Consider the following 10,209-nt stretch of genomic DNA (forward strand, 5'->3'; position numbering starts at 1 on the left):
AGGTCGGTGAGGCGTTCGGTAGTCGTAGCGGAGTTGTGCCCAAGTTCTGGAGGCATCGACATCAAAGGGCTAACGACGGACGAAGGTATAGCTTTTGCTTCCTATAAATATTTGGGAGTATGCAATAGCTTAGTTAAGGCTTTTAGAGCACTTTATTGATAGTAGTATCATTTGGCAGTGTAGAGCAGACTATAGGCGTGGACCTAGAGTTGGTAGAGCTTGCACTGTTTTGAGGTACGAAAGTACTGTTCGAGATATCCTGACTGAGTATGCATGTATTATGTGACTGCATGATTTATATGCCATGATATTATGCTGCATTCATTTGCATCTTGCTGTATCTCTTTCGAGATGTCTGTTAGTAGGGTTGTACTCTATCCTGTTAGTGGATGGACTTCCATCGATTTGGGTCCGGCGTATCCACGGTTATTTCGGTATGGGAGCCACCTCCTGAAGCGACGGCACAGCGTGCTACATACCAGGGCCCGGTCTGTCTCTGTTATCTAATCCTTGACCACGAGTCTATAGGGAGTTCACTTTGCATGCATGTATACTCATACTCTCGTACTGAGCGTTTTATGCTCATGTCTCGTACTCTGTATTTTCTGGACACCCTATTCCATGGGGCAGGTTTGCGTTTGGACGAGGAGGGTGGATCTAGGAGGGGCTAGTCAGCGGTTGGCCAGCTGGAGCTTCGTCTAGGTTTTATTACTGTTGTTTGGGTTTATACAGCTATTCGATTTGGTTGTATATTATTGGATAAATTACAGATTCCTTTACTTGGGATTGTATATTGTTTATGGTTTCCGCAGTTTTATTCTGATATCTGTTTATTTAAGTTAATTGCATGCCTAAGTTCTGTTTAGTATGTGATCCGAGTAAGGGTCACTACAGTTACTCTGGGAGTCCTTGTACGTCAGAGGTTATCTGGGAGCCATGTGCTTCAGGATTGGCGGTGGGAAGGTTGTTCAGTCTAGGAATTGGTGACAATCACGACAGGGTATGACCTTGGATTAAGATATCAGGTTTGATATCGGTGGTTCGATATCCTCTGGTGTTCTAGAGATATAGTTGAGTATTCTGCTGTAGGGACCAGTCTGGGAGGGATTTCCTTGACAAGTGTGTACTCTGGGAAGATAAGGTTTTAACCTTTGGGTTACTGCTAGACGTATGTATCTAGTAGGTGGACGGATTTTACCAACGATGACTAGGGGTTGTCATCAAAGTTGTGGTTAGAATTTCCTTGTGATAGGAATTATCCAAGATATTGGATGGGATGCTGTTTTAAGACTTTGACTCAAATACGAGGACTACTCTTTGATGATTGGCTTCATCAGTATTGGATTATATCAGACGTTGAGGATTGTATATGACTATTTGAGATGTGAGGGAAGCATGGCCTATGACCGTGAATCCTTGGTGGTTGTCCAGGTGGGTTATTGAGGTAAGCTACCTTAGTCTTAAACTGTTGCACAATCTTAACAAGGGATATGATCAGGAGAGTGTCCGAAGATTGTGGAACTCTTTGGGATACTTTAAGTTATTCTTTTTGGACTTGACGAGCCGTGGTGTTCATTCTGAATGAACGAGGTAAGGATAGTGAGTCCAGTGGTTGCGCTAAGTACAATCTGATATTTTCATAGAGTGAGCATAGTATTTTCCATGGGAAGGAATGGGCTTAGTTTATGTTTTCCTTGGGTGAACAAGACAACGATTAGTAGTGCTAAGGTGGCACGGGATCTGTGCTAGTGACTACTAGTGGTTATTGGGTAACTCTGTCAGAGTTAGGATAATTAAGTTCAGAATACGAAGCAATGGTTAGTAGTGCTGAAAAGGCGCAGGACTTGTGCCAAGTAAACTACTTATGTACTGTGATCTGACACCGTTTGGGAATGGTTCTTTGTGGCAGCTGAGTCATGGTTATTGACCAAGCCATTTAGGTTGGATGATCAGTAGTGGTTTGATTTCATAAGTGCGAGCTTAAGTAGATCGACGAATTCGATTGGTTGAGCCAATCAGGGTTGATCAGGATGTAGCAATTAAGAAATACTTGGGATAGTATTTTGTCAAGTAATGCTTATGGGAAGAGTACTGAATACCATCTCAGAGAAATCGGAGATTTGAGTTATTTGGTCTCAATGATCATCAGAGATGAATCTTCTGGGATTGCTGTAATCGGGAAAGATTGCAAGTGGACTTGTATGATCAAGTTAGGTGCTAACTTGACAGTGGAGACAAGCAAGGAAGTTGGTAGTTTCCAGTATAGTGCATTCTTGTTAAGAAGGAAACTGATATTGATATAATCAATTGCTTAGTGATAGCAATAGGTCAGGAAAGGATCATGTTATTGTTTCATGTGAGAGTTTTCCATTGAACAACAATAGTGAAGATTGTTGACCGGACATTTCGGTTAAGTGAGGGCATCTATGTGTACCGTTGTGGTTGGGTCCGACGAGTAGTTGGAAATGCTAATGGACATTAGCAAGGAAACATCAGTTGTCTGATCTGTGTGACATTAGCTGGGATCTGATCCTCGAGATCTAGCAGGAGGTGTCATTAGCCTTCTAGCGTGTGATGAACGATGTCTCTGAAATGACAGAGATAGTAGAATTTCAACTTGGTAGCCAACAAGATTGTTGTGGGAATTGAAGATTTCGCAAAATCGAGAGGGATCAGGTTTGTTCTTTTCAAGCCGTGAGTCACATCCGTGCGGACTATTTGTCAAGGATATTGCGCTTTAGCAATGGACGATAGTTGGACGTGTGTTAGGTGACAAGTAATTTGGTAAAAAGCGAATTGCGATATTCCAGGGATGACGTGTTCATCAGGAATCTTCGTCTTTTTAGTGCTAAGGATGATGCGTTCAGCAAGGGAGCGATTTGACTATTGAGAATCTGTTGGGATTTATTTTCCAGGATCTTTATGATTCAACCTTGGGAGGTTGGGATGAGCAATGATGGTATCATCAGAGACTCCGAGTTGAGTTATACCAGGTACAATGACTGTCGAGTTTCGAGACGGAATAGGAAGCGTTTCCATATGTCTGTGCACTGTGGAATGTCCCAGTCGAGCATATTGGTGGGAGCTTGCCTTAGTCTTGATGTGTGTACAGTGATTGCGAGTATGTATAACTAACCAGAGGATGTATATCAATGGAAATTCATGAGGTGAATAACCCATGATCGAGGTGATGTAGATCATCAGCGGCGTGATGACTTCCATTGCAATGTATGCGTGACTTCGCAGGCCAATGGCTAGGAGATGACGTAGCGTCATGAATTGCAAGTGATGATAGTTATCATCAGGGCACAGTGTTGAGGTTATACTAAGAAATGAGGACAGCAGAATGTACTAGACATGATGGTTTAAGTTCCCAGTATTCCTTGGGAAGCCGGTTATGCTTCAGGGAGAGTGGGGAGGGTAACCAGTCTAGGGAACATTGTGAGCAGTTACGTTGAAGTATAGACTTGAGTCAACTGGATTATCTTAAAGCAAGATTCATGTTAGAATGAGTCAGCACAATGTTGGGAGTAGCGTTTTCCTGACTAGAGGTGTTGAACATCGAGAAATTTTGGAACCATTAGATGGTTAGAATTGATTAGCGATTCGATGATTGTCGTAAACCAGTCAGGTTATGACTTGGTCCTCGTCAGTATAAGATTTTCCTTGACACAATGATCTTGATCGAACGGGTATTGCATCTTTCGTGACCAGAGAGATCGGGGTCAGTTTGGAAGACGTATCAGTGTTGTGATATGCGAGTGCTAGAGGAGTTCGATTGTCGACCAGTAGCGCAGAAATTTTTAGCCGGGAAAATGTTAATGCGGTTCAGCATTAATGAAGCTTGCAGAGAATTCGACGAGAGTCTGAGTGTGTCGGAAGCTATTTCGACCAGACACTCAAGTAGTGGTCTATCTTACGTTCTCGAGGTTTTACCCTAGATTTCGAGGACGAAATCTTTTAAGGGGGGGAGAATGTAGTAACCCGTATCCAGAATTAGCGATTAATGAGTATATTAATCATGTAATCATGTTTAGATTAAGTAAAACATGATTAAGGAAATTTCAGAAGGGTTAACGGAGTTCATAAATGGATCCATGACACTCGAAAATGGCTTAGAGGACCCCAAGACTCGAGTGGGATCGGAACCACCGATCCAGGATCGGAGCTTCCGATCTTGGTGACATCGGAACCAAATCGGAACCACATCGGAAGCAAGGAGATCGGATCTTCTGATCAGCGATCGGAGCTTTCGATCGACTGTCGGTGACAGATGTGTGGTTGCATGTGGTTGAGATTGACACGTGGCATCGGAGCTTCAGATCGGAGGAACGGAGCTTCTGATCTGCACGTTCGGAGCTTTCGATCAGGGAACGGAACTTCCGATCGACGTCTATAAATATAGGGTCCGAGCTCCTCATTTCTTGCCAATTCCAAATTCCTCTCCTTCGCTCTAGTAGCTCTATTTTGGGCTTTGGGTACTCTTATTTTAGAGTTGGAGTAGGAAATATATTTTAGTATAGTCGGACAGTGTCTGGCATAGTAGCGGGGCAGTGCTCGTGTAGCGGAGCAGTGCTCGAAGCTGTGGAGCTGCAGCAGGGGTGTGCCCCTAGTTGCGGGATAGTCGCCATCAGTGGGCTGACGACGGACGCAGGTATAGCTATGGTCTCCTTAAATTATTTAGGAGTATGCAATAGCTTAGTTAAGGCTTTTAGAGCTTAATTATTGATGCATGGGTATTTTCATTGTAGAACTGATATAGGCTTGGAACCTAGAGCGGGACAGCTAGGAACTGCCTGTAGTAAGGTACGCAAGTACAGACTGAGATTGCCAGTGGGTTATGCATGCTTATATGTTGCATTTATGTGTCATATTATTATGCAGCATGTGCATATCATATTGTGTCTATCCATCTTTTGAGATGAGCCATGTAGGACCGCTCAGCCCTGTCTGGACGGTTGATGTCTAGTGCCCAGTGACTGACGGGTCATGGGTGATTAGCATCGGAGGACACAGTCCACGTCCTATAGGAATGAGCAGTGTACGCAGGGTTTGCTCCCCGGGTTGTACCACTCATGTCCTAGGCGCCATTACTGAGAAGTTATATACAGTTATTCCAGATATGGATACCCTATCATTTGCATGCATCATATTTGTATGTTTTACCCAGTGCTTTCGTATTGATCTTAGAGCTCACGTTCAGTCTTTTCTGTATATCTGGACACCCCATTCGACGGGGCATGTGTAGGTGCAGGATTGAGCACCAGGAGCTTGGAGTGGCCAGTGACCAGTGAAGACAGCAGGATTAGCTGTAGGTTTTGCCTTTAGGGTTTATTTATTCGATTGGGTTGTATAATCGAATTTATTTAACCGACTGTATTCTGCCGGTCTGTTTTTTATTTAAGTCTTCCGCAGTGATTTATTTAATGCATGTTTAATTATGCTCTTAACTCTGATTAGGTAGTGGATCCGGGTAGGGTCACTACAGTCTTGATGTGTGTATAGTGATTTCATGTATGTATAACAATAAGGAGGATGTTCATCGATTGAATTCATGAGTGAATAACCTATGGTCGAGATGATATAAATCATCAAGGTGTGATGACTTCCATTGCAGTGTATGCGTGGCTTCGCAGGCCAATGGTTAAGAGATGACTTAGTGTCATTAGTGGCGAGCGATGATAGTTTTCATCAGGACATAGTGTTGAGATATACTAAGAAACGTGAACTGTGATTCGCACTGGACGTGGTGGATTGAATTTCCAGTATTGCTTGGGAAGCTCGTTTGCTTCGGTGGAGCATGGGAAGGATGACTATTCTAGGGAATCGTGTTAAGAAGTTACGACGGAGTATAACCTTGTGTCAACTAGATCCTCTTGGGGAGAAATTCGGAATTTGCTATGACAGCACAGTGTTGGGAATGGTGTTTCCTGACTAGAGGTGTTAAGCACAGAGAACTTTTGGAATCATTAGATGGTTAGATTCGATTAGTGATTCGACGAATGTCGTAAACCAGTCACGTTATGACTTGGTCTTCGTCAGTCTAAGATCTTTCTTGAGATAAAGATCTCGATCGATCGGGTGTCTAAATTCTGCGTGATCAGGGAGATCGTGGTCAGAATGGAAGATGTATTAGTGTTGTGATACTCTAGTGCCCGAGGAGTTCAACTATCGACCACTAGCGCAGTAATCTTCAGATGGGAGAATGTTAATGCGGTTCAGCATTAATAGAGCTTACAGGAATTTTGTCAAGAGTCTGAGTGTGTTGGAAGCTATTTTGACCAAAAATTCAATCAAGTATCTCTAATACGTTCTCAAGGTTTTATCCTAGATTTTGAGGACGAAATCTTTTAAGGGTGGAGAATATAGTAACCCGTATCCATAATTAGCGATTAATGAGCATGTTAATCGTGTGATCATGTTTGGATTTAGTAAAACATGATTAAGGGAATTCCAAATGAACTAACGGAGTCCAGAAATGGATCCAGAACACTCAAAATGGTGGAAAAGGTTCCGAGGGTCCGGAAGGATCAGACGATCCGAACTAAGTTCAGAGTACCCGAACTGGGAACAGAGCCAAGGTCGGAGGATACGAGTAGTTCGAACTCTCTGAAGTTGAGTTCGGACGACCCGAACTTGAGCAGTGACACGTGTGTTGGTATCATCGGATGGCTGATGTCACGGATGACATAATATTGAGTTCGGACCATCCAAACAGTGTACTGGACAGGTCTATGGTTGCATGTGTGAGTGTTGACACGTGGCAGGCTTCGGACGGCCCAAAGAAGAGATCGGAGGATCCGATACGGTTCGGACGATCCGAACGTGTTCTATAAATATGAGGTCCGAGCTCCTCATTTGGTGCGAATTCCGAATTCCTCTCCTTCACCCACGTGGCTCTACTTTAGGGCTTTGTGTACTCTTATTTTAGAGTTGTAGTAGGGAGTATATTTTAGTATAGTCAGACAGTGTCTGACATAGTAGCGGAGCCGTGCTCGAGGTTGTGGAACTGCAACAGGGGTGTACTCCTAGTTGCGGGATAGTCGCCATCAGCGGGCTGACGACGGACACATGTATAGCTATGATCTCCTTAAAATATTTAGGAGTATGCAATAGCTTAGTTAAGGCTTTTAGAGCTTATTAAATGATGCATGGGTATTTGCATTGTAGAGTTCATGATAGGCTTGAAACCTAGAGTGGGACTGCTAGGACTGCCTGTAGAAAGGTACGTAAGTACTGACTGAGATAGCCAGCGGGTTTTGCATGCTTATATGTTTCAATTGTGTGTCATATTATTATGGAGCATGTGCATATCATATTGTGTATGTCCATCTTTTAAGATGAGCCATGTAGGGCCGCTCAGCCCTGTTCGGACGGTTGATGTCGAGCGCCCCGCGACCGAGGGGTTAGCCGGCACTGGTGTTGTAAAATTTCCTCTCAAGTGTACGAGTGTCAAGTTTTAATATAGTGATTAAATCAGATATCGATCCCACAGGGAGTAAAATGAAAATATTTAGTACTTGTAATTAAAATATTCTAAACTTTATCTAGAAAATCAAACTTTGAGAATTTTGCAATAAAATAAATAATCAGATGATTTAAAAGCACGCACACAACTTTCAGATTAAAAATCAATCAGAGAAAAATGGTCTAGAGGTATAGATTTCACCTGGTTTCAACAACAATCAATCCTAATTAATTAATCTTCATGAATTCCAATCAATTAATAGCCAAGAACACTTGCGTATATTATTTCCTTCTCCCGAGCAACAAATAATGTTTATCAACTACAATTAAATTCCAATATTCCTATTAAGAATTTATCGCAGTGATCCATCACAAAACAATGTTCTCTTTAAAAGCTCTGTTAAAATCATACACTCTCCCGAGTTGTATAAATAATTAACAGTGTAGTTTCTAATGTCCTATTCAAAATCCCCTCTCCCGAGCAATGATTTCAAATAAATATAACAAATCAATTATTGATCAGATAATTGAAAAGACAATCAATTCTACAAAAAACAATTAATCTAGAAGAAATTCAATTCAATAAAATCAAAAATTCATGAAAGTGTCTACACCAGGTTTCCATCCGACTTCTAGACTCTAAAAAATTAGTTCATAATAAAATTCTGAAATAAAACAATTCATGTTCAAAAATCCAAACATATTCATAATAAAATAAAAGTAAGAAATCAAATTTGTCGTCGATGCCGTGTTCGGACTATCGAACTCCGTCTTCGTTCTTCAGTTAAGCTCCAGAAAAATCACCAAAGTTCACACGATCAAACCCTGATATTCTGTATGTGTATTGTGGCGGCTCCTTCCCCCTTCTCCTCTGATAAAAATTCCTTTTTATATTGCTCAGCAAAAGCCCACAAAATCAAGCCCAAGAATTAATTGCCCGATTTAATAAAAATGTCCCAAAACAGCAACGGAGCGGGCGCTCAAGTGAAGTGCGCGGTGCGCGCCTTGATCTCGAAATCTCAATTCTCCTCGTCCATCAATAGCATTGCGCGTTATCTCTTCTCACTTCTCTGATTATCGCTCAATCAAGCTCTGACCAATAAGCCCAATAATAAAGCGCCAATACTATTACCTTCTTCTTTTCAGATCGTTTCTTTTCTTCTCTTCTTCTTTATTCTCGTCTTTTCTTTTAATGTTTATTTCTCCAATACAAATTCAATAATTAGTATTTTGTTTGTTATTTTGTGTTTACAGTGAATTATGGAATTTTGTGGAGAAAAGAATAAATTATTTTCTGATCGTTTCTTTTCTTCTTTCCTTTTATTCTCTTCTTTTCTTTTTAATTTATTTCTCCAAATAAATTCAATAATTATTCTTTTCTCCACGAAAATTCCATAATTCACTGTAAACACAAAAACAATAATAAATACACACATAAATCTGCCTCGGAACAAGCAATTAACAATTAAAAGCATATATAAATTAATTGTATAAAATACACTTATCAAATACCCCCAAACTTAGACTTTTGCTAGTCCCAGAGCAAAACTATTAAATTCCAAAAACTCATTCTCTCAAAAACCAACAAAAAGAAGAGTCAAGAAATATTAATGGAGCAAATGGCCTCAACAATGATTTCAAAAATATCAAATCCAATCTCATCCAACCTACTAACACTTGAAAGTTTCATCAGCCAAACAAAATAACCGCATAGACTCACAATCCCCGCAAGCTCACGTTTCAAAACACCTTCATTCCAATTCCAATCAAACATTCATATATCATGATGACTTTTCAGGATAGCATAGGATCAAAAATAAGGATATAAATCAAAAACACTCACAAATAGTTAAATGCAACGAAATAAACGTGTAAGTGTTTAGATCAAAATTCATAATCATTAAAAGCATCAATCAACAGTCCATAGGCTAAATTCTCGCAACTCTTCTCCACTAGTATATTGGGCAACTAAGACTCGGTCACTAAGGACTTATTCAGCTTATAATGTAAGGTCTGGCTCATGGCTACAAATGAAGGATAAGAATTCAAAAATAAGGAGTAATTCAGAAGTCAAGCACTCTAATTCTAATTTCAACTCCTTTTCTTTCACAATTCACTTCTATTTCTTCTTCATTTCATTTCTCAACTTTTCACAACTCTCTCACAATTTTTTTTCTTCCTTTTCACAACTATTTCAACCACATTTTTTCAACTCTTTTTTTCTACTTACCTCCTTTTTAACTTTTCAATTCATCCGACACACCACTCCTTTTTCTCACAAATAAAACTAGGAGCAATAAAATCTTTTAGCATTCAAATTACTCCCTTAAAGGTAGAGAATTAGTGTACTAGGCTATTCATGTAGTCAATGTAGGACCTTGAAATAATGACGAATGGGTGTTTAATCACACGTTTACACTCATGCCATTCGGAATTTCAATAAATATCAAACAAGGTACAAGGAATAACATATTAATAGGTAGCATGAAAGGCTCAAACGAATTCCAGAAAATTGCCTAAATCATTCCTAATCTCAGTTTTGCCTGTATTTCACCTCGAAGAGTGTTCGAACTAGTTCTAGACAAGTCTCAATCCACAATTAAATCATACAAATCTCAATCAGTGCAGAAAAATAATCATCAGTAGTTAACGATGATTTTCACAAAAATTTCATATTTTCTCGTACCTCAATGTACTAATATACAAGTGTAGGCTCAATAGCATCTAAAGACAAATTCAATG

This window comes from Henckelia pumila, chromosome 3 (genome assembly GCF_033568475.1).
Source record: "Henckelia pumila isolate YLH828 chromosome 3, ASM3356847v2, whole genome shotgun sequence".
Classification (NCBI taxonomy): Eukaryota; Viridiplantae; Streptophyta; class Magnoliopsida; order Lamiales; family Gesneriaceae; genus Henckelia; species Henckelia pumila.